Below are 27,391 nucleotides of genomic sequence, written 5' to 3'. Positions count from 1 at the left end.
TTGTCATTTTTATAAATTTCGTAATTTTTGTTAATTTTATCATTTATGCTCATGTAGTCTTTTTTGTCTGTTCGGTTAACTTAATAAATTTCGTCAATGATGTCAATTTGACAATTTTCTCAATTTAGTAATTTCGTCAGTTTTTTAAATTGGCAATTTTGTTTTTAGTTTAGTGTTTGTTTTCTTTTTAGTTATTTTCCAATGTTTGTTATGTTTTTCATTTTCTCATTTATTTGTATTGTATTTGTCATTTGTGCTTGATGATTTTGGCATTTTGTAATTTTTGGTTTTTTTTTAAATTTTTTTTATGTGTTTCTGTTACTTTACTGAGCGTTTATTTATTAGTTTATCGTTATTTATTTCTTCATTTTCGCATTTTTGTAATCGTATTATTTTTCTAATTTTTAATGGGCGTACATTTTCGCATTATTTTTGTTATTTTTTAAATGTCTGAATATTTAATATTTCCTTAGATTGAAATCAATTTTTCAAATTTTCGATTGAATGATTTTATTTTGCTTTTTTTTATTCTGGTAATCTTTTCAAGTTTTATTTTTTGTTTGGGTTTAGTTTTTGTTTATATTTAAATTTTTAACATATATCCATTTTCTTTTAATTTTTAATATTTTATTAGATATCAGTTTTACTATATTTATAATATTGATAGTTTTATTTTTCAATGAGTGATATTTTTCGTATTTATTTTGCATTTGTGCATGTGTTTGACAATTTTTCTTGTTTATTTCTATCTCTTTTGTAATTTTTCAATTTTTTTCTTATCATCTATTTGTCATTTTAATAATTTTTTTCTTTATTTATTGTCGTTGTTTTTGTCATTTTTTGCCAGAGCTTTTTCAATACTGTCAATTTATATTATTATCGTTATTTTGGTTTATCTAATTCTTCAACTTTCAATTTATTTTTAATTTGAGTTAGGGGAGTGTAAGGAATTATGGGCTACCTTTTTTTCTTTGCTTCATAACTTCTTTAAAATAAAACAAAATGATGAAGTTTTCAACATTTGTAAAGTATCAATAGGCTTTTTTTTTAATATTAGCTTAGCTTGATTGACTACTCACATCCACCTTAAATCATGGAACTAGAAATGTTAACAATTTAAACTGTGTTTACAACTGAAGAAAATTAACTGATTTAGGTTTTAATTCAAAATATATTCTTTGAGAGTTTCATCTTGGTGAAACATTTCGAATTCCACGATCGCTGGCGTGGCTCAGTAGAACGAGTTCCACATCGCCAATGGTTGCTACTCCGTGATTGACCGAGGCCATCAATTTTGTTCAGAGGTCAAAAGAATGATACTTGGGATTAGCAACATTCTCAATGAACAAAACTGATGCTCTCTCTTTGAACATCAATAACGGCGCCGGCCACGTCCTAGTAGTCAGTAGATAGTTAGGAAAAATAGAGAAAAGGATGAAAGAAATATATTTGTGCCTTAGAACCGTGGTTACCTCTGCATCCTAGCAAAAAAAAAATTGGGATGTGGGTTCAGGGATATGATCTGGAAACACCTTTGACAAGTGCATGAATTTGACTGTTCCTATAGTTTTCAAACTTCTTAATAACATTACACGTTCCCTATGCAAAAAGTCTTCATTAAATTCCAGTATAGATACAGTGATCAATAATAGTTTGGATACATTATGTTCCCACTAACTAATCCAATAATTCAAGGAAAACCATTTAACTATTTTAAAAGTAAACTAAATAAAAAACGTTTTGAATGAATTGTTCTGAGTACCTAAAATTATCTAAAAGTTCATTGCTGTGGTATTTTCAGATGTGCATGTTATAATTTTCAACCATGATTGATTATTGTGACCATCCGATCTTACATATTCGTTCACCTTCAAAAAGATTCAAAGCAAAAATTAAATTGTACACCATCCACCGTGAACAATTTCAGGAATCTATTATTTTGCTGGATGTATTATTTTAGAATACAATGGAATTCAAAACTTCTTAAGTTAAAAAATACTCGCTTGCATACATCACACACATCTAATTTAAAAACAAAAAAAAAAAACATACCAATAGCTTTTTTAATTCAATGTCTCTAGCACCGCTGTTTTATGATCTCCTAGTATAACTAAGTGTATTTATTTATTTATTTATTTGATCAAACTAAGTGTATTGCTACGGAAATATGAAAACCCCGAAAGAACCCTTATGAATACAACCAACCTATACAATGAAGCAACACTTTAGATGTGCACTTTAAATATGATTTGGAAAAATAAAACTCTCAATATAACTTTTAAAAGTGAAAAATTGAAATGTAGTAATATGTAGTAGAATTTATAATATCATTATGTATTTTAGGAAACTGACATTTACCTAAATGATATATTCATCCTGCAAGAAATTTGGGGTTGCTTGAGATAATCATACAAAAAAGTTAGGAACTGAAGGGAAATGAATTTTTGTAAAAGTGTGTAAGAAGAAGCTTTCTGTTTATAACTCTACGAAAATCAGAATTAAAAAAAACCCTTTTTCGACATGTTTTTTTTTCCAATGACATATTCGAAAGAATCATCAACATCTTCATAATTATTCAATGGAAACAAATAAAGATGGCTATTTTCTATTCAAATGAATAAACATATTCTGAAATTTCTTATGTTCAATGTAAATAATATATCTAGCTTGTTTTGTTGTGAAGACATGAATATCTAGTGATCTTCGGAAGATTGTGGACTTAAAGACAGGAAACCATGCTCAAAAACTTTTATCATTTGACTCATCGGAAGGGATAATCGGAATGGTTTGCGTTTATGATGGATTCTTCAATTTAACACTTTGAAAGAGTATGAATACAAACCAACATGGATCACTGTTCAGGTCTGTATAGTAAAAGCGTCGTCCAGTCTCTTTTGAATCTACAGTCTACAAGTCAATTATATTCAAAATTGTTCGCTCGATCTACTTGAGCTTTAGTTTTATTTAAGAAAGCTTCCAATTCAAAAAAATAACCATATGCATTGAAAGCCTTAACCCGTGAAAGAGTTGAATTTGAAACGAGTCTTAATTTAGTGTTTCGTTCATATATTAATCTGGTGCTGGATGCCACGCAAATCATGTTAACAGCCTAGCGAATAGTATTAAAAGAATGTACTTATCTTGATGATCCCTTGTAGCTGCATTTTCACAGTCTAGTAAGTTCCCCATCGATGCGCACAGTTTTCGAAAATCGAATGAATTACAGCACCATCTGGTGCTAAATTTTAATCAACTTGGAAAAGTTTTTTTGCATTTCATCGACCAATCGTCTAACATAGAAACTCGATGAAATTTTAAGATGCTCATTATGACGAAATTCCCACCACAGATGTTGAAATTAAAATGTGATAGAAAACACCTCCAACACACGCGATTTAATCCATCTTCTAGCCGATATCCATCACATTGCACCACAAAATGAAAAAAAAAACAAGCAATTTCCACGAAGGCGATGCAAAAACACGATTTTTTCTAAGGAAAACGCGACCGAAAAACCACACGCTTCTCTTTGGCCGTCTTGGTTCGCGGATCAATAGGCTTTTTTTTTAATATTATAAATAAATTAATTTCTCCGAGTTCTGGTTGTTTCAATAAAGTAATTTTTTATTTTAAATAATTGTGAGAGATCGAGAGTCACTAATTCCAAATAAAAAAAGATAACGTGCATAGTTTATGAGTTAACCCAAAATTGAAATTTCATTATTCATTTAGTTATTTTAACGCAATTTCAGATGAAGAAATAAAAAAAGAGTTGTGTATGATTAAATAATTTCAAAATCCTGGCTCGCGAACGTTTCGTAAACATTCCTTATATAGGATTTATTTTCGTCTCTATCACATTGGAAAAAATGGACAAAATATTTTTCATAATTCTTGATTTGGAGTAAGAAAACTTTCCGGATAGGAAAAACGTATTTCTCGCGAGAGCTTTCGTTAAGTCGTATGAAACAAAATGTAAACAAACAGTTTTATTACAAAAAAAAAAAATCAAAAACTGACATAAACTAGTCACAACTTTTTTCCATTTAGAATATTTGTTGTCTGGACAACATATTCTATATGTGAGATACAAATTTTAAAGTTGTTTTGATAACTTTTGCAGCCGTTTTATATGAATTCTTTAGATGTTTCATACGACCTAATGAAAGCTTACGCTAGATTTTAAGTTCTGAATGTGTATAAACATATAAAAAATAGGTGGCCCACGATTCCCCACAAGCTATGATTTGCAAATTAGTTGCGTTTGTGTGACTTATTGAGGTTTCATCAAAAATTCCTTTTCCACGTGGAAGAACATTATTTGTTTATTATCAACATGACATGACAAAACTTAGATGATAAGCAAATGAGCATATTTTTGTTATGAACTTTAGGTTCCCCATCGATGCAATTTGCGGGTGCTTGTTTAATTATGTAAGTAAATTTTTTTAAGCTTTAGCTTAAAGAAGCTTAAAATGCGTACATAAGTCAACAACATGTGGAAAAATACGCTTACGCAAAGCGACGACGATGACAGTTGGATTGAGATTTCTATCTCAAAACACTTCTGAGATATTCAGAGTGGCCCACGTTTCCACATAGTCTACGTTACCCCATTCTACCCTACTTGGGTTAGAAATTATTTTTAAAGGCATTTTCTCCGTTATTTTAAAATATGAAATACATTTTATAATCATTGTTTTTGAGGACATTTTTCTTGAACCGTTTGATTGAATACATATTTCCTAATATTGAAGCTACCACCGAAAGCAAAAATATGTTACCCAAGCAGAGATGCCAATGTGTCTGATTTTTCAGGCGTTGCCTGATTTTTCGAGGCTCTGCCTGACAACCTGATAAGTCGTTGATTTTCCCTGATTTTTGAAAATATGCCTGATTTTGCCTGATTTCGCCTGATTTTTGCGAATGTCATGAAAAATGGGTAGTAAGGAACTGGAGTAGGTACCATAGCTGAAGTGAAAAAGTGAAAATGTGGCTGAATCAAAGCAATCGAAAGATTCCCGTTAATTCTTATTGCAAAAGAGAATTGAAGGGAATTTTTTGATTGCTTTGATGCAGTAGAGTTATTCATCTAAGTAGGCTCACAACACATATTGGAGTGAAAATGTGGATAGATGACCAAAAAAAAAAAAAAGGTCATCACTTTGAGCGTAATTTCCGTTGCTTTTACGTAGCCTGATTTTGCCTGATTTTTATTTCGCAAGTTCCCTGATATTTGAAAATAAATGTTGGCAACCCTGTACCCAAGTCCAAGGAACGAGCGCCTTGAGAGTAAGCCGATTCTTAACACCTTTCTGCTTAGCTGATTTCGGTGAGTAGGTGCCCACATACATTACTTAGTCATATTTACTGTACCGGGAGGGGGCAATATTAAAATTCCAGCACGCGGTGTTTAATTTTTGATAACTCCATTTACCTTCAAGAAAGCGGCATTCGGTCGGGAAGCTTAGCGTTGTCGATGCGTGGCTGAAATCTTTTGCCACTCTTCTACACCAGAAGTCATGCTTTGGGAATGGATGACTGACTTTTGGAAATCATGAATGGTTTTTGAATTATGACAATTAAATTCGACGATGACAAAGAGATCCGTTAATATGTGGAGCACTCTTGAATATGTAAAAAATCAAATTTCTACCAATAGGTTCATGGTTCATGGAAGACGTCTCAATGTGGTTACAGTTAAGGAAATTATCACCAAAACTATTCCTAGAATATTACTGTAAGACGTAGAAATTGAGGTTTGCGTCCCAAGCTTCCAATCAACACTCGGTGTTTTGTTTTGCTAATCCCGAAGTGTTTCTCCATGCATAAAAATGCACGTTTAGGTTTACTCATTCAGTAGAACTACTTACGACAAGCTCCTTCCCATTTGTCAACCGACGTCAGCGATCGATTCCGGGACATTTTGCCGCCATCGTTTGATTCGTTATTTTCAAACACTTATGAATGTAGGTATAGCTTCTAGCAATATGATTTACAGATTTGTTTTCTGAACTTTCCTATGTATGTATGGATTCGTTGAACACCGGAAAGCTGCCATCAGGAGGCTATCATTGATTCCTAGGATGAAATCCTACAGTCATTCCTTCTCCGGCTAACATTGAAATTGCATACATAATTAACTTGCGATTGTTCCATTTTCTCACCTAAAATAGGTCAACAGTCACTTTCATGGCCAGATGGTTGAGAATAACTGGGTTTGGCATTGATGCTACATTTATTTATATTTGAAATAATCAATACCTCGCAAGCGGTGTGAATGACAATATTGAAAGCTAAAAATATCCGCCTGTCGCAGAGAGGTGTCCTTATTTAATCAACAGATGCTGATTGAAAATCTGAAATCAAAACGATCTATTTATATTATTGTAACATTTTAGTTTTGAATTCTAGAATCATGCATAGGTTCTGAACTAGGAGCCTGAATTAAGTCTTTTCAATTTTAATTCCGCAGTTCAAGATTCAACTCTGCCTAGCGAAAGCGAAGATCGTCCTAGGTTAGTATTTCTAACAGCCATTGAAAATTTGCCTTTCAAAGTTTGCGCCTAACGTAAAGAACTCGAAGCAGAAGGTGAGTCGAATGAAGTACAAAAAAAAAGTTTATGCACATATTTGAGGAAGATTTCCACCGCTTAGAAATGCGTCGCTGCTTCTTTCGAAATTATCATTATGCAAACAATTGCTATAAAATGAAACGCGGCTGCTCTGGGTCTTTGCAGCTGCTTCAGAGTTGACTCTTGGCTTCGCCAGTTAGAAGCAATGACGCGGATCTCGTGATAGAGGGATCAGTACCGGTGGAACGATCGTCGCGATAAGAACCGATCCCGGGAGGTTACCGTCTTGGAAGAATTTTTGTGAATAAGCAAAGTGAGACATTCGAGTGGTATTAAGAAAAATTCCATTTTTAAAGTGTTCAAGATTTTATTGACCACTCCACCAAACTTCTTAACAACCGAGGCGGGAGAAAAAAAAGTTCTGAGTAAATGCTGTGGGCACTGTGAAAAAAAGGAAGGTCCAATGTGAATGAAGAGAAGAATTAAATGGTCCATGTGAGAACACGCAACGTCCGGTTAGTTCGGTGAAAAGTAATCAAAAAAGTTGTTGAAAGTGAAATATTGAACCACGTCTAGCTTGTGATGTTCCACTTTTCTGATTCTGATGCCGTTTTGGATTGTAATTTTTTTTTTACCATTTTATGAAGATCGTCGTGTTGAACCACTTCAACTAAAGATTCAATCAAACTAGGGAAAAAAAAAATTAAAATGGTGCCATAGAAATAGTTGGAATGTTGTCTTGTTTGAACACAAGTTTTCTTTATCCAATCTTCGGTTGACGTCATTTCAGTAATAAAGCAAATGGTTAAAGCAGCTATTATTTCGAAGTTCACATAGTTTGAAACTAAGTACTTTACATACCATTTGATTATTTCATTAAAAAAGTTAAAAACTAAAAAAAACTACTTGAACATTGTTTATATAAGAAAATTAAAATCTGAATTAGAATCTTAAATCAATTATAATAGAATCTTGTAAAAGATTTGTGGAATAATGGAACTATTTGAAAGCCTGATATTTCTGTTTGTGCCATTGGATGTTTTGGGTGTCCGAATAAACAGTAAAAGCTGTGTGTATCATGAGACTTTCTTCAACCTTCAATATCAATGTGGTCACGCATTAGGGGAAATCGAAAACCAGGGGAAAAATTCCACCTTTAAAATCCATCTGGAAAATGCGAGGACAAGTCGGAAATTTCTTGAAGAAATCGGGAATTTCTGACTCGATGCATTCGAGTGTATATTTTCGGCCACACGTTAAATGGAGTTTGTGAGTCCCATTCAGTTGAGATTTTCGATTTTTTTTTTATAACTCGAACAAATCCATGAGCTTCAAGAAATTATTAGTTTTTAGTCTCACGAATATGATTATATCATGAACTTAAAATTACCATTTTGTCGATGTGAAGTAGGTAAAAACTTCATAAAATTAGGTCAAATATTGGAGATATTTTGAGAATTAAGAGTAAGAATTTTTGAAAAAAAATCGGTTGTGATCGAGAAAAAAAACAGGTAATTTTATTACCTTTATAAAAAAGCATAATTTGATTGATTATATAGATCAGTTTTTTTAAGCTCAATAAAATAAAGTGATTTTTTTCTACTAGCGCAGTTGTTTTGAGAAATCTGCTATTGCTCAAAATTTCCAAGAAAGTCATAGAACATAATTAAACAGTGTATGTGTAAAGCAAAAACTTTTCCTTGACGTTAATGTTTCTATCATTCGTGTCTGTTTCTATCAAACTTATATCCAAGGCTCAAAATTTTCGGTAGAAAAAAAATTTTAATGACTGCAATAATATCTTTTAAATATGACTGCATTAATATCTTTAATATTGTAAATTTAATGAAAAATGCATTTTTCAACTTATTTTGGCTGCAGCCTGTTAGCCCACATAAAATTTGTATGCGGCCGGCACAACCCAAAGAGTTTGACATGCATGTAGTATTAGACTGAGTCGATTGCGGGTCATTTTTGAATTTCACAATCGCTGGCGTCTAAAAAGCTTTTTTCTGGTTCAAAACTCATCCATGATTTTTTGTAGAATTTTTAAGTGACGTTTACATGAGTAAATTTGAGCTTTTAGGTTTGTATGGGAAAATTGAATATTTTGTACTGAAGAATGAACATCATTTTTGTTTCTTCTGTGGAACCAAGAACGTTTATGGGTTACGTGCCAATTTATAAATCTCTTAAAGAAATTTTCCGTTGAACAACTTTGTCAAAGACCGTAACTTCGTATCTTATTAGGCAAAAAAGTTATAAGTTGTTTAACAAGGCTATGCCATTTGGCATTGAAAAACGAAAGAAGTCAATTGACGTCACTGCTGTTGCCTCGCGAAGTATTGCTTGAAAAGTAGCTGTGATGTCCCCAGCAGTGATGTCAACTGAATTTATTATTATTCAGTGCCAAAAGACATACTCCTGTTAAAAAGCTAATAACTTTTTTGCCTAATAAGATACAAAGTTAATGTCTCCGACAAAGTTGTTCCTTTTGAAAATTTATTAATTGGTATCAAAACCATAAGCAGGCTCGGTTCCACTGAAGAAACAAGAATGATGTTGATTTTTCAGTACAAAATATTCAATTTTTCCATACCAACCTAAAAGTTTAAATTTACTCATGTAAACGTTACTTAAAAATTCATGGATGAGTTTTGAACCAATACGAAGCTTTATAGACACTAGTGTTTAAGAAGTTAAAAAATGACTCCAAATTGACTCAGTTTAATGTAAATAGTATAACAAAACAGCTCAATAACACATGTAGTGGTTGAATTTAAATTAAACGAATCCATCGATAACATTCACTTTGTCAGGTGATTGAGCTGGTTTAAAGAGTCATTTAAACTAAAACAAGTTTTTAGTTTCCAGTATCATACGCCATGAAAGAATATTTAAGAAAAACTGAAAATTCAGAGATTCTATTTTTGAAAACCATTCTTTTTACTGAATTATAACTAATATTCATGAAACTTGGCTGATAAATAAATTTTTTGAAAACATCTCAAAATTGGTAATAAATAAATTGAATGTCAGTTTTTTTTCATCACATTTTGGACCGCTAAAAACACACAATGAGAGATTTCTGGAATACGCCGTGCCTTATTCCGACATAAAATGGACCAAATATGCAGAGATATGCTTTAGTTAAGCAAAGGATCGTTTGCCATTTGTAATAATATTATTTTTTAATAAATTTTAAGTTTTAGAGTAGTTGTGCGCAGTGTAAAGAAAAGCGTATAGCGAAAATCTATATACCTCACATTTGGTCTTTAACTTGTTAAAATTCTACGATTTAGAACTCAAATTGATCACTAGACCGCTGTAAGCTTTGTATGAAAATTACAAATTTATACATTTCTTCACCTCTTATAATTGTTTTTGGTTGTTTTTACTGCCACAAATGGCAATGAAAATTTTAGAAACGATTCATTCAGTCCTGAATTAGCGCATGGAGTTTCAATTTTGTATGGAAATTTGAAATGAAATAACAGAATTTTTCAAATTTTTCAAAAATGTATCTTTGATTTTTGATATTCCTTGATTCTTGCAGTAGATTTCATGTAAGCAAACCATAAATCTAACTTATACTCCAGAAAAGCTATTCAATATTACGCCAAATTATTTTTTTAAATTATGTTTTTTTTTAATTAAAGCGTTTTTGACTGTGTATTAAAAAGCTGTTTAACCGTGGCATGAAAATAAAAAATCGCAAAAAACTGCTATGCATAGCCAAAAAATTTGATGGTTTATTAATCCTTGACAAAAACTTTTCTTGAAATTTGTGAAAGCTCTGGCCAGCAAAACCTGCCATTTTTAAATAACTTTAATTTTTTATTTTGAAATGGTTATAACTTTTTTTTATTAAATACTTAACTTCTTTCCATTTTATCAAAAAATTTAGCTTGATAATAAGCAACACTAATAGTAGAAGACAAACTTCATTTCAAGCTTATTTGAACTTTCTGGATGATTTAATAAGCAAAAATTTCTTCATCCATACAAATTTCAATACAAAATTAAAACACGTTGCGCTAATTCAGGAATCAACCAAATCATCTCAAATTTTACATTTACACTTGGTGACCCAAAAACATTGAAAAAACATATGGAATCATAAAGTTATGTTTTGCAGCAGTCTATTGGTCACCCTATCAGTTTAAAAAAAATGAATTTATCACTTTCGATTTTAAATTAATGTAATTGAACAGAAAAGCAATTCTTTCAATCACAATTTCAAGTATAGTTATAAAACCATAATTAAAAACTTTCCAGGAACTTTTCAAACAACCAGCTGTGGTCTGTAAAATCAAGCACTTCTATTGTATTATTATGGGCTCTTAATCTACTTAAATCATATCTATAAAAAGTTTTTCAATGTAACTTCAGCAAAACGAGTTGAGTTTGTTGCAAAACACTCATTTTTGAAGGACTTTTTACTTTAAAATCGGTTTCTGAAGACCATAAAAAACATATTTAAATTTGTTAAAAAGTATCTGATTGACATGGTACAGTTTCTGAAAATCGGTCCCGAAGTATTGATTTTTTTTTGCCAAAACAATAATCTGGGTCAGTAAGACCTTAACCGGCTAATTGTCCTTTGTTTTGCAACAACCCCCCGCCCTTCAAAATAAAATAAAAAAGGTATACCATTTATCTACATTTCAATCAAGTCATTTGACAATAAAATTTATTTTATATTAATGTTTTTATTTTTATTTTCTAAAATTGTGGGCTACTAAACTCAAATTGATCTAATCACATGCAAACTTTATGAGTTGATATAAAACTGTTCTTTCATAATTCATTTTGTTAAATTTCCTTAAATTCTGCTAAGAAAAAAAGAACAAAAAGTGTCTCTTTGAGGAAACTTTATTTTTTTGAAAATTAGCATCGCTTTGTTTTTGGGCCATTCGAAAGCTGGGACTGTCCCCTTTCATTTGAGCCCAAAACTTGAAATAATCCATCGGGGCCGGGGGCTCTAGAACATTTTTTTTCTAGATTTTTTTTACCTTTTTAATGGCTTTTTTCAACGACAGAATCATACTAATCACTCTGAAAACGTTTATCCTAGTCTTTAGCGTTAATCCAACTCCATGTGTGGACAGTATGATCTAATAGGAAGTTTCCCTGGCTAAAACTTTGAAGAAAACATCAAAGTGATACAAATTGAGTGAAAAGAGATGGAATGTCACAAACAGAGTGATTATTGTTTCACTTGAAAAATATAATAAAACTTAGCATCACTGATTGTGTCAAGACAAGAAATCATCTTAGTAATTGATTGAAGAGTGTTTCAATGTTCAGCGTGATTTATTTACATAAAAAAATCAATCTTTTACATAAATTTGTGCAGGATAATCTGAAGTAATTATGTAGGGTTTTGTTATGACAAAAAATGTCTCCCGTTTTTCATAAAAAATTGTTATTTATATTTTGAGCAAAGTCAGTGTGAAGACTTCATGAACAGATATTTGGGACTAGGAAACAAATTGGACTTTCGTCTTACATTTAAGCCCAAATTTTAAAGAATCCACCTAGATATCAAAATGAAATATCTTTGTTGAATGTCTTTCATCCTTTTTGATGGTTTCTGGAGGTATTCATACTGGAAAAGTGTTGTATATAAAACAAAAAATAAATTTCAACCTTTTCTTTATGTTTGATTGCATAAGTTAGCATTTTTGGAGGAATTCATGTATTTAAAAATGTGGTCGAATTTGAGTTTTCAAGCGAAAATTCAAGATTGTTCTTTTTTGTCAATAATTCACGAACTGAACTTAATGTCTTCCATTGATCATTTTCGATCAAAAGGATAAAAAAGAGTACAAAATTTCAACATCAACTATATTTTTAACAATTTTTAAGTGGTTGATTTATTTAATACTATTAGTTGAAAATATTCTCTCAATTCACTTTAAACTGGGACTTATTCTGCGACGCGAGTGACGTGACTTACGAAATTTCATATAGTTTAGCTGGCTTAAATAGCCTCTCTAGCCTCGAAATTTTCGTTCGGATGAGCTGTTTTTGGTCTTCAGAGCTCATCGATACACAAATTTCTTTTCTGAAGCATTTACTGGAGTCAGGACGTAGAAGTGAAATTTCTTGAGTCACGTCACTCGAGTCGCAGAATAAGCCCCACTGTTAGGTCTTAAGTCATCTGATTTTTTGCGATTTTTGTATCTATAACAAATTTGAAATCCTTCTTTTGTCACTTGGAGTTGAAACATTCAACAAATTGAAAAAAAAAATTGGACAAGAACTTGCATTCAAAAAACTTGTAAACTTGTAAAATCGTGTTAATTTAGATCGAAAATTTGAAAAAAATAGTAAATAACTGGTGATATAATTTCCATCTTCTACAGTTTGGCTTTCGCTCTTTCAACTGTTTATATTTTCGAAGATTTTTTTTAAATTATTTAAAATTCCTTAAACATTATTTATTCCCCCTTTAAGGATTTTCAGAAAAATCGGAGTGACGAAAAATAATTAAAGTTACCTGAATGAATTGTGAACCTACATATTTTCGAAAGTTGTTCTGGTAACAAATTACAATTTTTCGATTCAGTGCTTCCAAATTTTTCAAAATTATTTATCAAAATCATTGCATCTTTGAAAAAATTGAATTTTGTTCCTTTGTACAATTTTTCTATTCAGGAATACTTAAGAAGTTTAAATACAACTGCCATTTTAATCTAAAATGATTTTTTAAGGGATGCATCTCTCGTAAGGATGAAAATTCTAGGAAAAATACTGGATTGTTTTTATCAAGTGTTGTTTGATATTTTAATTCGATCGATGATTAATGATGGAATCCTGTTCTCAAGGTTATTTTAGACGATCAACGGAAAAATCACAGAAATTTAATAGCCCATTAGAGAAACCAGAAATCGACCCTTCATTAAACTCACGCCCAAAAAACTGGAGCAAACAAACATCCCTATAATAATTACTTGCTTGCTGGTTCGTTCCTGGAAAGCGATATCGGTAGGAGCATCGCAAAAAAGCTCTTGCGCTTCGAATCAGCTGGCGTCACGAACCTCCCGAAAGTTTTTTTTATTGACTAAATTTTTCGGATCCTTTTTGGGCCGGGTGTGAGTGAGCGATATTAGTAGAAAAGAAAATAGGGGGAAAAAGTTCCGCTGAGCAACGATAAATCTATTACAGGCCAAGTGCAATATTGCAATTCTCTTTTGTTGGTTTTGTGATTCTCGATAGTTTGCTACCATCTACTAACACAGAACTCTCGCTTGAATTGTAGCCGGTTGCTACTAGGGTAGGTGTGTGCCTGTGTGCCGTTGTGCCGCATCGGACAGGAAACATTGCATCCGGCATGCTAGGAATGCATTTATGACCTTTTTCCTTCAATTAGAGGGGTAGGAAACTTTTGGCCCTTTACTTTACTATGTAGCTCGGAACAGCAGAACCGATGTAAGAGGATGTCGGAACCTTGACCAAGTTATGAGCTCTTGAACGTTTTTGAACATGAATAAATAATGTTAGGTGGATTCATTGATAGTATTTTGATTTAGGTGTTTAAGAGTTAAAACAGATTCTTCGGGGGTAAGAGGCAATACTTTGTAATCTAAAAAACGATAACCGAATATCTAGGAAAACTCTTTGTATGCTCTTCGTTTTGAATAGTTGTACTGAGCTGCCTAAATCATATTCAGAGATTAAGTGTTAACATTTGAAAAAATGTCGAATTGGTTTTCTATAAATGCAAAGACCTGCGGAAGAATTCTATTTTTGAGTTTGAAAAAATAACAGTTGTATGTCTTTTTACAGAAAAACCATAAAAAATTGCAAATAAAAAAACCAGCTACTCACCCTAACGTTGAACAGCCGTGATATAAAAGTAATTGATTTGTGCAACATGAAAGTTGACCTATTAGTAGCACGCCATGCAATTAACACCCGCTATCAAGACTTCTGATCAATTCACTTGAAATGTTTAATTTGAGTCGTTCTTTGATTTTGGCAGTGCTCAGTGTTAAAATATAAATTGTTTCGTGAAAGCTTATAACAAATTTAAAACTGAGGCACAATTTGATACTAAGTGCCAAATGTTTTTGAATAGAATAATTTTGCGTGGTTCTTATTTTGTATGGGAGAGTGGGGAATCATGGGCCACTTTTTTTCGTTGTTCCTGAACTCCTTTATTATAAAAGACTAGCTGACCCGGTGTGCATTGCTACACCTTGCAAAAATAAATGTTATTTGTAAAAATTTATTCAAATTTAGATATTTGTAAGCATTTTTTTTTTAATCAAACCTCATCATGGTTTAGAACCAACAACTTTGAGATGAGAGCTGCAGCTGGAGTTCAGATTTGCAATTCAAATATGGTATATATTACTTACTGAAGCTTGATCTCTAAACTTGTTTTTCAAGGTCTGAAATTTGTACTCTACTACTATTTGGACTGTAACACATCTAATCCATCGGGTTGATTCTGTATGCGAGCTGCGATTGCTTCGCCTCCCATACAGAATTAACCGTTGCCGAGCAAAGATTCAACCGATTAGTTTGAGCTTTCTCCCACATGCCCTAGACTTACATTTTCAAAAAACCACCTTTCAATGTTTCTTCTCCAAAAGCGCCCTAGCTTTCACTATCCACCTATCATTTCCTATCTTTCGATTTCATTCTTCTAGAGTTCATCTCGCCGAAATGCCATTAAAATATTATAACATAGTTATGACGGCGATAAAAATCTGAAAACATTAATTTATTAAGGCAAAAAATATCAGTTGCATCACTAAATAAATTCTCCGCGGTTTTTTTATTTTCTCTTTGAAAGTCAAATATTCAAAAAAGTTGGCAAAAACAAATTTCTAAGTTAACGTTGTCCCGTATATTGGGGCAAGTGTAGATGCAAAGCTTATTTTCAGATGCGTCAGAGTAATGGCTTTAAAATGGATTTAATACGTTTATCTGTTTGTTTGTTTAATCAAGTTTCATTTATATATCTGCAGTATTCTAGCAGTATAAATTTATGTTTGTTATTCCACTTTTAACGAATGCTGTTCAAAGAAAATGACTTTCATTTACAAAGACATTTAAGAATTTTTAATATCCGCTTCAGTTTCAACTTTCGGAATACCCCTTCTGGTCTTTTCAACATATTGAATCATTTTAAAGATGAATTTCTTAAAAGTTCGACGTTTGCCCTTGCCCCATCGTGTAAGTTGACAGGAGGGGATATTGTTTTGAACACTTTCAAAGTATACTTAAAATTTCTCATAAAAAATTTGCTTCCAATTGAACATGAGTTTTAAAGTCTCACTTTTCAAAAAAGAAGCGGACCAAAAGTCTCTTTTATGCAGCCATGTAACACAAAAACACTTTTCATGTTAAGTACGTACTTAAATTGGTATGTAAGCAAAAAGTACGATGTTTTTTTCAGAATTATTTAAAATTAAAAGCTCCCATTTTCATTTCTAAATTCGTTTCTGTTGTGTATTTGGGCTGAAGTAACAATTTTTAGAAGAAAACATAATTTTATATTTTTTTTGGAACAGAGAAAAGTTGAACCTTTGAATATGCTCTAGTGCTACTTTAATGAAAATTCTTTCGAAACATGAATTACTTCACTTTTGGTCAATAAAAATCAGTTTATTTCACTGATACCTTTCACTTATGAACACGTCAGTCCTATCTTATCTAATTTTAAGAAAAGGCTCTTGATCAGTTCATGTGTCGGATCAGATTTTTTTATCTTCTTTTTCAGTTAAGTACATTTTTACATGATCAACGAAATGTTTCCGATCTACCTATGTAGATAGCTTATTCATATTTCTGTTTTCAATATGATTCAAAAATAACCTTGGGTTAAAAAATTGTATGTAAATTCTTTTAATTCAGTGTTTTTTTTTTCAATTGTCCGCAAAGTGTCATACCATTATTTCATTAGCATCAGAACTAAATATATATTTTTATTTCCACGTGCTGTGTACAATTAGGCAAGAAAAGCACATCTAGGTTGCATATCGCCCCCACGTGCATAAGAAATATAGATATGTACATGGTTGAGAAACAGGCGCCTAATTGTTTAATTTTTCCAGCGATCAACGAACAGCTTTGGTTACTATCCACTTGCGACGACATTTGCTTGACCATAGAGACGAAAAACAAACCCTTCAAAGAAAAGAAAATCTCTAAAAATGGATGCCATGACTTTTCAATTTCAGATTTTGGCAAAAAAAATGTGTATGTTTTATTCGATCGGCAAAATGTCAATCAGGATAACGTCTAGGCGTCATTCATAATCATGTGCTGTACAAATGAGCTAAGAATCAAGTAGAAAAAAAATCACATCAAGGCTTCATATCGCCACCCCTTGCATTAAAAATATGCTTGGTTGAGAAATACGCGCCAAAATATTCCCACTGATCAGTATGCTATGCCATGGTTACTATCCTCTCGCGACGTATGTTTGCGACGCCTCGACCATGGAGACGAAAAACAAACCGCCCAAAGGGAAAAAAACCTTGAGAAAATGGATGTCATGACTTTAATTTGTTTCGAAAAACTACATGTTTTGTATGGAAGCCCCCTCTCCCTTAAGTCGGAGCGGTTTGTAACTATCATAGAAACCATCCCCGGCATCAAAAACCCTTAGATGCCAAGTTTCACGATGATCGGTTCAGTAGTTTCCGAGTCTATAGGTAACAGACAGACAGACAAACATTCATTTTTATATATATAGATAAAATGCGTTTGTGCGACTTATCAGCAAGTTTACAAAGGCTTATAAAACGTGATTATTCTACATATGATATGATACTAGGCGATGATAGGCGGGGTAGTAGGTGATTATTATTATTTTTGGGGATTTTAATTCAACAAATTGAATATTATTATTGCCAATCTCCTCATGAAAAGAGCTTGAGTATGAGAAAACAGTGGTCTATTTGGTTCGAAAAGAATGTTTTTGATTTGAAATTGTGAAAAGTGAACTTTGGTTATTTAGCGAAGTGAAGTAATTTTTCCCACGTAGGGAAGAGGGACAGCTAGAAAGGAAAGAAATGGCTGGAAGAAGGAGCTCAGTGGAAAACCCGGCTTGCTTCGGTTTTTTAAATGTAGTGGGAATCGACCGAGTGAAAAGTAGTGTGAACAAACGTCGATTCAAAAAAAAAAAAAGTGTGAGAGAGAATGAGAAGTGAAAAAGAAAAGAGCGCCTAAATGGCCTAAATGGTTTTAAGAGAGCCTGCAGATAGCGACCACGTGAAGAAAGGTGTAAATAATATCTGCCCCTGGAGAGGATTTCAGGTGAAAAATTCTAATAGGTTTGGATGAATAGTGAAGAAAGGAAAAATGCCAAACGAGGGAAATAGATTCAAGGTGACATATTTGACTTGGGCTACTTTCGCTCTGAGTATAGGAAAAAGTAGTCTAAAGAAGATGAAAAAATGGTTATAAGGTAAGGTAAGTAGAGTGGTGACAGCAAGGTAAGATGTCTAGGCTATTTGAAAATTCCATTTTTTTTTTCATAAATATAACTATATTATGTAGAACGATCAATCACTTGCCAACTATCCAGGTATATACACGGATGCCGGAATACCTGATGAAATTTTTTAAAAATTGAAAATTTTTATAAATTTTTGAATGGTTTCGGAAGTGATTGAAACATTCATCCAAAATAAACACCAACATTGACACGAAGTACACACAGCCACAACAGAAAACACGAAGCCATGGTGCCGGGTATGGAAAATTCTGCATTAGAGATATGCCGAACTGTAATACGAAGAATGCAGAGGTGTTCATACTTTGGTAAAACTGCGGTGAATCCGTGCACCCATGGTGGATAACCAACACATAAAATGCGTTTGTGCGACTTATTGATGTTTCATCAAAAATTCCTTTTTCACGTGAAAGATCATGACAAAACTAAGATCATAAGCGTATGAGCATATTTTTGTTATGCACTTTAGGTTCCCCATCGATGAAATTAGCGGGTGTTTTTTTAATTATGTAAGTAAATTTTTCTCACTTTTTTTTAGCTTGACAAATAAAAGAAGCATATGATGCGTATTTCAGTCAACAACATATAGAAATATATGCCCACGCAAAGCGACGACGGTGACAGTTGGTTTGAGATTTTTATCTCAACACACATCGGAGATATTAAAAGTGGCCCACGTTTCCTCATGGCCCACGATACCCCACTCTACCCAACATATTTTTTTATCGTTTAAAATACTAATATTTAAAATGTCTTTCTAGCCGAATGAGTTGGATTTCATTTCTTAAATATGCATCATGTTTTGGGTAAAATATTTTCGATCCGATAGTCTTGATTCAATATTAAATGCAGAAAAGATTAAATTTGTGCATCAGTGATGAAGTATAATAGAGTGCATTTAATTCTTGAAGATAAATTTATGACTAAAACCGGTTGATGAATTCTCAGAATTTAGATGAGAAGTAATCATCTAAAAACTATTTTTTTTTGTCTACAATATGCGAATGCGATAGTTTTTTTTTATATTTTCCTTTTTTTCGGGGATGTTTCTTTCTATTGGATGATTTATTCCATGGTCAATTAGGCTGGAACAAATATCGATTTCTTCTTTTGTAACCCCCCCCTTCGAAATTTTCAAAAACCCGAAGGGAGGAATAAATAAAGTTTGAAGCATTTTGTGTAAATTTCGATAAAAAATCAAGTATCCGAAAGATTACAAGACCTTAAAACTAAATTTTGGAAGATAAGAGTTATTGCACCTTTTGTATTCTTGATTTTATTAATATTTTCGATAAAAAATTACTTGATTTGTAGGTTTTTTGCAATGATATAGTATGCAGTATTGTTGCATTCAAGATTTCATGCAATTTATTCCAATTTATTTGTTTTTCGCATTATTTTTTTTTGTCCCCCCCCCTCGCGGTGTTTCAGCTCCGAGTGACAAAAGAAGGATTTGAAATTTGTTCCGGCCTTATTATTTTCCAATTAATGCAAGTGTTTTAGGAATTTTTGTGTATGTACTTTGTTTAGGCGAAGTGGACTGTATTTTTCTGGAGAAAGGAAACGCACTAGTTTCTAACTTAAGGGTTCACTATTTATTCGTAACAAACAATTTGGTAGGTATTTACACTTAATTTGATTGTTCAATTGAGGTTATCACAACTCTTAACTAGGCGGAAATGTTCTTAATTTCGGATTTTGACAACGCGCACGGAATCTTAAACTTAACTAACTCGCCCCGCCACGTGAGGCTCTTTATATAAGCGCTTCGAATGTTCTGGAATGATCGGGACGCTAAGATCCGAAAAATACAGTTTGATCTCGAACCTTCTGATTTGTAGAATCCAGAACATTCTAAAGCACGTGGTAGAAGGAAAATCTGGATTAATCTGGAAAAATTTGTACAGGAATATTCTGGATCAATAACATTCTTCAAGCTGATGTAAAATTGGCTTGAACATACTTTTTTCAAGAGAATATATTTCATAAGCTATTTCAGACCATTTGTCGATGGAATCTTGAGTATAAAGTTTTCAAAAGAGCTATGAAAACAAATTAACCAAACTAGAATATATGATTCAATTTATATTCAAAGACTCTTAAAAGCACAATCAGTTAACTTCAAAATAAGATGAGGTGTTATAATTGTGTAAAGCAGGAATGAGCAACACGTGGCCCGCTGGCTCTCGGCACGCTCATGTACGACCCTTGAAGCATTTCTCAAATTGAACTAAATTTTTCTACGGTAGCTTGTTTATAATCATTTAATACAAGTCCTTACTAAACCATAACTAATATCCTTCCGATAACTTTTAACCATTTAAATGTAGGTCTCCGAACGTACTTTTTCATTTGACTAATAGCAATAAGCGGATAAATCTGAGCAAAATACAAGCCTTATTCGAACAAAATCAAGAAAAATATGAAAGAAAATCACAATCAAATTTAAATTTTTTAGTCGAAACTCATCAAATCGTTTTTAATGCTTCCAAAAACAAAATTAAAATTAATTTTGAGGAAAATAACACAAAAAAATCATTTTTGCACCCTGAGATAAATTGAATTGAGTTTTGGCTCAATTTTGCGACTGATGTGAATAAATTCTAAAAATCTTCTACACAAATATTCAGGCCTTTGAGGACAAATTAAAATTGTAAGAACTTAAACTTCTCAAAAATATGCACAGAAAACAGAAATTTAAATCAATATAATTCGATAATAATTCAACGTCAAACGCTGAGAACACAACGTTTTCCCAATTTTTGTCAAAAAAAAAGATTCAAATCTTTTAGTGAGATGTGAAAGACCTTAAAAAACGCTTTTGATATAAAAGCAAAGCAAATGATGTCTCTTTTTAAAAGAACGAATGATTCCAATGAATTTTAAATCCTTAAATCAAGTTATAAATTATGAAAAATATCCCCAAAAATTGACTAAGAAAAAATCATTTCGGCTTGTATTGTCCAAGTTGAATTAAATTTTTTTTAAGGATTTCAAACAAATAATACATGAATTACTTTTATATTTCCGTTTTAATGATTTATTCATCATAACTTTGTAATTCAAATTCATGTTTTATTCAAATATCTCTCTTATGTAATGATAAACATCTATTAAGTGCTACAAATTATTTTTTAAAATGACCCACTTGTCAAAAACTCTTAGCAGCAATTAGCTGTCATTAGGAAATAAAGTTGTTAAAACATATTTATCAGTATTGTATGGAGTGCGGCACGCTGAAAAGATTTGAAATTCAAATTGGCCCTTTGGTTCAAAAGGTTGCTCACCCCTGGTGTAAAGAATTTTAAAAGAGATCCTGGTGAAAGCCCCGAGTCACACCAACGTGTGCTAACGTATTGTTGACCAGATTTATTTTCATATTATCCTTAATTTAATATTAAATTATAAATTTAAACTCATCCTGATAGTGGTTTCAAAATCTAAATTTCAGACTAACGGACATTACCATGTCAAAGAAATAAGGATTTTCGTATTAATGAAGAATGGAAGAAATTAGAATTTAAAATCATAACATTTGATCAGTTCAAAATAAATCAATTTTTATACTTAGAACAGGAAAAACCAATCACAAAACATAACTCTTAAAGATGGCGATACACGCTTCATGGCTGACAACAATTCAAATAAACAATACTTGTGTTATAGAAAATTTAAAATTACAAGAATTTCAACCGTAGGGGTGAGTGGGGTATCACGAGCCACTTTTTTTTTCTTTACTCTATGTTTTCTCCATCATACAAGATAAAAATTTGAAAAAGATGAATGGTATGGTTTTATACGTGTCTTACTTATCATTTGAATTTAAATTTATTTCTCCGAATTCTAACTGTTTTAAAAAAATATTATTTTTGGATTTCAAAATATTGTGAGGAATAATAGGCCACCAAACCTAAAATAACCTTATAACATGCAATGTTTTTGTGTAGACCCAAATCTGCAATTTCATTATTCATTTAGTTATTCAAAAGTTTCAAAAACCTGGCGAACTTTTGTGGTAAAATTCCTCAAATAGTCATATTCTTGAAAATCAAAACGATTGATTTTTACTACTGTCTAGACGTTTCGGCTATTTTTCGTAGCCTTCTTAAGTGGAGAACTGCAAATTTATTGTAATGATGTAACATTGTCAGTTTTACATATTGAGGTTTTCTACTCACTAATTCTCAGGTTCGTTTTTCGTCTAGAGACTATTTTTGTTGGTAATTTTTGGCTGAATTTACTGTAGTGGAACTTTAAAAAATATGTTTTAGTTTGTAAAATTCGGTATATACTATTATTTTTCGACTCACTGCTTCATCAAACACACTGCGGCGCTTCACCATTCGACAGAACTATGCGGCAGCGCTTTGTTTACTGGATGGAGATTTAAATTTTCTGTTTTGGTGTTATGTTTGAGATTGGTTCTGGTAGTAACACTAATACTGTATTTGTTTTCTCCACTCGTGGAGTGTTCCACCGTACCCGATAAAAACAAACACAAATCCTCGCCAGTGTATTGCTACCTCGCTCACTCACACGCTCTCTCGCAACACTGGCAAAATTATCGGTGGGCCACCGTCCGTAAGCAGAACTCCGACAGGTCAAAACCAGTGCAACACCGTCCGAATAAACAAACAGTTTGACAGCACCTAGTGGTGCACCAGTGCAACACTAGTGCAACACTCGGCATAAACAAATACGGTATAACATTGTGTCGTGCTTTTCTAGTGTTCGTGGTACATTGTAATATGTTTGCGTAAGTAGAACTGAGATTGTTTACATCAGTTCTGAAATTGAGAGTGTTTTTTGTTCTATAGATATAGCACATCTCAAGGTTCGGAAGAGAGCTTAGTCTTCGTGTTTTATCAATGACGTTGGCCCTGTTCAGGTCCATCATGTGAGTTTGGTCTATGATGTAAGCTAGAAGAGCGGTGCAATTTTCTCTTATGCTCACCATCTCGGGGTCTGTTTGTGTGAATCCTTTGGAAGTCAGCTGCTCATATTTGGTAATGTTGGATTTGTGTCCAACGAGTCGTGTTTTCAGATTGTTGCGACTCATACCAATATATTGTTTTGGGCAGTTCTGCCACGGGATGCTGTAAACAATGTTTGTTATCTCTGCTGATGAAATGGCATCTTTAGCTCTGGGAAATAACATTCCAAGCGGTTTTGGGATGTTATTGGCAATTCGGATATCACCATAGTCTGTTTTAAGGAGTTTGGTGAACTGGTTGGATAGGTTCGGGATGAATGTGAGTGGAAAGTAGCGGATTTGTTGTGATGTGCTATGCTCGTTGGATTCTGCAGTTGGTGAAGTGCTCTGGAGATCATTCGTTTTGGTTTTCACCCAGTCGAAAATTAATATCGAAAATTTCCTCAAACAGGTTCTATGTCATCCTGTATCGCAATTAATAAAATTGACAGAATATTTTTCATAACTCTTCATTTGACATGTGAGTACTTTACAGATATGGAAATGCTGCAGATCATGTCCTAGAGGATAGCGTTTAAGTCTCCTAAGCCAGAGGTCATGAGATCGAGTTTCGGTCATGGCGTTTATAGTATTTCTGTGGTCTGATGGTGTTAGCATTAGTAAGATGCTAGCCATTATATCCTTGAAAGATATTCGCTTAAGTATTAAGTAGAATTTAGATCTTTTCAAAGAAACATTAAGTTTCACTGAGATCCTATATGTGTGTGTTCGTTTTTAAATGAAGGTTATAAATGCGTTTAAAATCACCAAAACATAGGTGGCTCAAGATACCCCATATTTTGTGGCCCATCATATTCCACAAGCTATGGTTTGTAAATTGGTTGCGTTAGAGTAACTTATTTCATGAAAAAATCCATTTCCATGTAATACAGCATAACAAAATTATGAACATATTTTTTTTTATTAACTTTAGGTTTCCCACTTGATATCTAGTTTTTGTTATTTTGTTTCAAAATTATAAAAAAAAAAAATTAACATATTTATGTTCGAGTTGCAGAAATCTGGAGTCTGGAAAATCGATACAGCTTTGAGAGCATATTTTCCTTATAATTTATTATAAATCGTCTCTCATCGTTTGCGAAAGAGATATTTATTCTTTTTTGTTGAAAAATTCAAAAATTCCTTTTTTGTTATGTGAATCCGGCCATTTGCTTTTCAAATCAACAACATTTGACGTATACAATTTTTTGTAAATGAACAGTGTAATGGGTTCAAAACGTATCATACAAACAGCTAAAAAACCATGTATTTTAATTTCAGTTTTTTGGGAAAAATTTACAATCGTATAAAACATGTACAGAAATTTCTTATTCTTTTATTAAATTATCGAAAATATTTTGTGATATTTTCATCCGAAAACGGATAAAAATCACTTTTGAGCGGTACAAGCGCGCGAAATGTGTCATACATATGGTGCGTACAAAAGTAAACAACATATAGAAATATAGTCTGACCTGGATAAGCTAGGTTAAGGTTGCCAGATTGCCCGGTTTTATCCGGGTTTGCCCGGATATTAAATACTAAATTTGAGAACAGGCCGACCCGGTCCGGTTGCCCGGATTTCATTAAATATGCCCGGATTTTGCCCGGTTTTATTCACTTTATTTGCCAAATTAAACGAAAAAAAAAACAACAAACTGCTTTAAAACGAAATTTTTTGAGCAACTTTTATAAAAAAAATCATGAAGGGTTTCTTGGAAACCGAAAATACGGTTTAAAATCTATCGATGAGATTTGATGAAAAAAATAATTTTTTTTCATTTTTTTATTGTTGAGGAATTTCTGAGTTTTAAGAAAATTTGCCCGGAAATTGCCCGGATTTTTGGTTGTCAATTTGAAATCGAATGCCCAGCTTTTGCCAGGTTTTTATATAAAAATTGTCTGATTTGTCCGGCGCGGATATATGCTGAAAAAATTCTGGTAACCTTAAGCTAAAGTCCAAGGGACAGAACTTTTTTTCTTGCTTAAAGAGGTTTCTCACTTACCCAGTTTCTTTTTTATTTAAATAGGTTCGGGAAATATCTTCTGAAGGAACACTTGATGAGATTTTTTTCTGGAAGTTTGTTAAAGTATATGGTATCGCAATGTTGCATGTACGGGATATAAAATGGAAAATTTTTACATTACGAACGAATGAATCCAAGAATGTGTTACGTTTTAGATAAAAATTTACTTAAACATTCAGAATGTTTCCTTGTTCAAAACTAGGGCTGAGGGCTCTGAAATAAATTTCAATTTATACTAATACTAACTAACTAATATTTAAATATATTTTAATATTTAAAGTTGATCTGTAATTTAGATTCAGAAATCGTTTTTAATCGAATTTGAAATTCTGATTCGGATTCAGCTCGGAAATAAGTTATACAATCATGATGAAATGTAATGACCGATTTTTGTCAAAAGCGGTTAACAATATTTCTAATCTACACGAACAATATATCATTTTTCACGGTTTTTAGATGAAAACATTGACTAAACTGACATGATTCTTAGAAAAAATTCCTTTCAATTTCTGGCTAAAAAAAGCCGCCTGCTACATTACAAACTACTGATAATCATGAAAATTTTACTTAGGAATACATAAAAGGAGCATGTTTGCCAATCTGTTTCGTTTGCCCAAACAAAAGCACAATTATGTTTAATGAATTTTTACCTATTTTCAAAAGGTATCTCGAAAACAAGAACTGGTAAACTAAATTAATATTTGGAAACAGCACCCCAAAATGAGTCAATTTTTAAAAGAATTTTTTTTTTTGTTTCAATTTAGCTTTTTTTCTCGCTGCGTATAGTCTTTTTGGCTTTTAAAGCTTCGTTCAATCATAGATAAAAAAAAGGTTTCGAAAGGTTTCTGCCAACTGGTAGTTGTTCAATGAGCAAATTTTTTAGTCGAAACTATTCAGGTCGCTGTCAATGAAGCAAGTTGAAACTATACCTAGTCTAAATGGACATCCAGGAGGATCCAGGGCGACAGGGGGTTTTGTTACGACCTGGAAGAAATCGATCGAAATCAATTGGAAAAAGAAAGGTATTCAATTGTTAATCCATTTCTACTTGTTTCGACCAAACTTCATTAAAAAGACTTAAGGTTAATGTAATCCTGGTAGAATAATAGTGGAATAATGACGGTGTAAAACTCATAACTTAGCAATTTTTCTATTAAAATGAGTTTTTTCTTCTCTCTGCAATAAAAGTGTACCCGTTTTGAATTTGCTAACAGACCGGTGAGGAGCGCGTGTTTTAGCCGATTCCAAAATTTAAAATGGTGCTAAAACTGGTATACCTAAAACCAATATTTACGCCTGTACCGTTGCAGGCGCTCTTATTGTAGTAAATTTTAATTTCTCGTTGAAGCTGCATGGAGTAAAGCTTTAATAGTTTTATAAAAGGTAAAAAAACAGTATAATCTTCTGAAAATAAGAACGTGATTTCGAAAAACCTCTTTTTTTAATTTAATAACTATCTCGCAAGACTTTGGGTTTTTTTTACAGCAAAACAGAGTGAATACGAATGCAAATAAATTATCTTTTGGATGAAGATATTAGAGCGAGTTCACTGGTGTTGGGAAAAAGTGGTAGAAATTTTGACACTTACGGCACATTTTGAAAATTTTGTCATGTAAAAGCATTTTCAAGATCTGTGGCCTTCCAGTTTTTTAACAAAACGTGTTGTATTTTCGCATGCTGTGATGCAAAAATAGCAATATTTCTATCACATACGGCTGAAATAGAAACAGTGTCTTAAAAAAATACAACGCCCCAAGATCTTGAAAACATTTTTGCATGGTAAAATTTTCAAAATGTCAAAATTTCTACCACTTTTTCCCAACACCAGTGAACTTGCTCTTATGTTATTCATATTGTAGATAGGGTAGTCGTTTGTTAATTAGTGGTACATATCTTATGCTTATCTCTTATCCGACGTTTCTTTGTAATTTTTTCTCCAATCGATCGTTTTCTTGAAAACAATATTCGACTAATTGAGACGCTTTCCTGAGTAGGTCGTTCAACTATTTCTTCATCAAACGGTTTATTTTAACTTTTATCTTTGCTACTCTAAACTAGCTTGCCTGATAGCCCGTTTTTATCCGGGTTTTCCCGGATATCTAATAAAAAATAAGTCCGACCTGGCCCGATTGCCAGGATTTCATTTAAAAAGCTCGGATTTTTCCAAAATTTATTTATCTTTTGTTCCAAATAAAAAAAAAACAAATTCTGTTATAAATTTTATTTATTTATGTGTCCAAAACTTAATTTTCTGATCAAGTTTTATAAAAATAATCATAAAATGTTTTAAAGAAGTCAAAAATACGATTAAAAATCTACTGACAAATTTTGAAAAAAA

The 27,391-nt window shown here is 32.3% G+C and overlaps 1 protein-coding gene across 3 annotated transcripts in view; it reads left to right on the top strand.

Moving 5' to 3' along the window:
• Nucleotides 1–6,803: 6,803 nt before the first annotated feature.
• Nucleotides 6,804–27,391, top strand: part of LOC129746079 (fibulin-1) — a 190,949-nt gene continuing 170,361 nt past the window's right edge. For 2 of the 3 annotated variants that reach the window (XM_055739529.1, XM_055739528.1), the window contains exon 1: nucleotides 6,804–7,106. The gene's annotated coding sequence lies outside the window, so the exon portion shown is untranslated. The remainder of the gene's footprint in view (nucleotides 7,107–27,391) is intronic. The other variant, XM_055739527.1, reaches the window with a different exon arrangement.

This window comes from Uranotaenia lowii, chromosome 2, assembly GCF_029784155.1.
Source record: "Uranotaenia lowii strain MFRU-FL chromosome 2, ASM2978415v1, whole genome shotgun sequence".
In the NCBI taxonomy this organism is placed as follows: domain Eukaryota; kingdom Metazoa; phylum Arthropoda; class Insecta; order Diptera; family Culicidae; genus Uranotaenia; species Uranotaenia lowii.
This window is presented reverse-complemented; position numbering and strand designations above follow the sequence as displayed.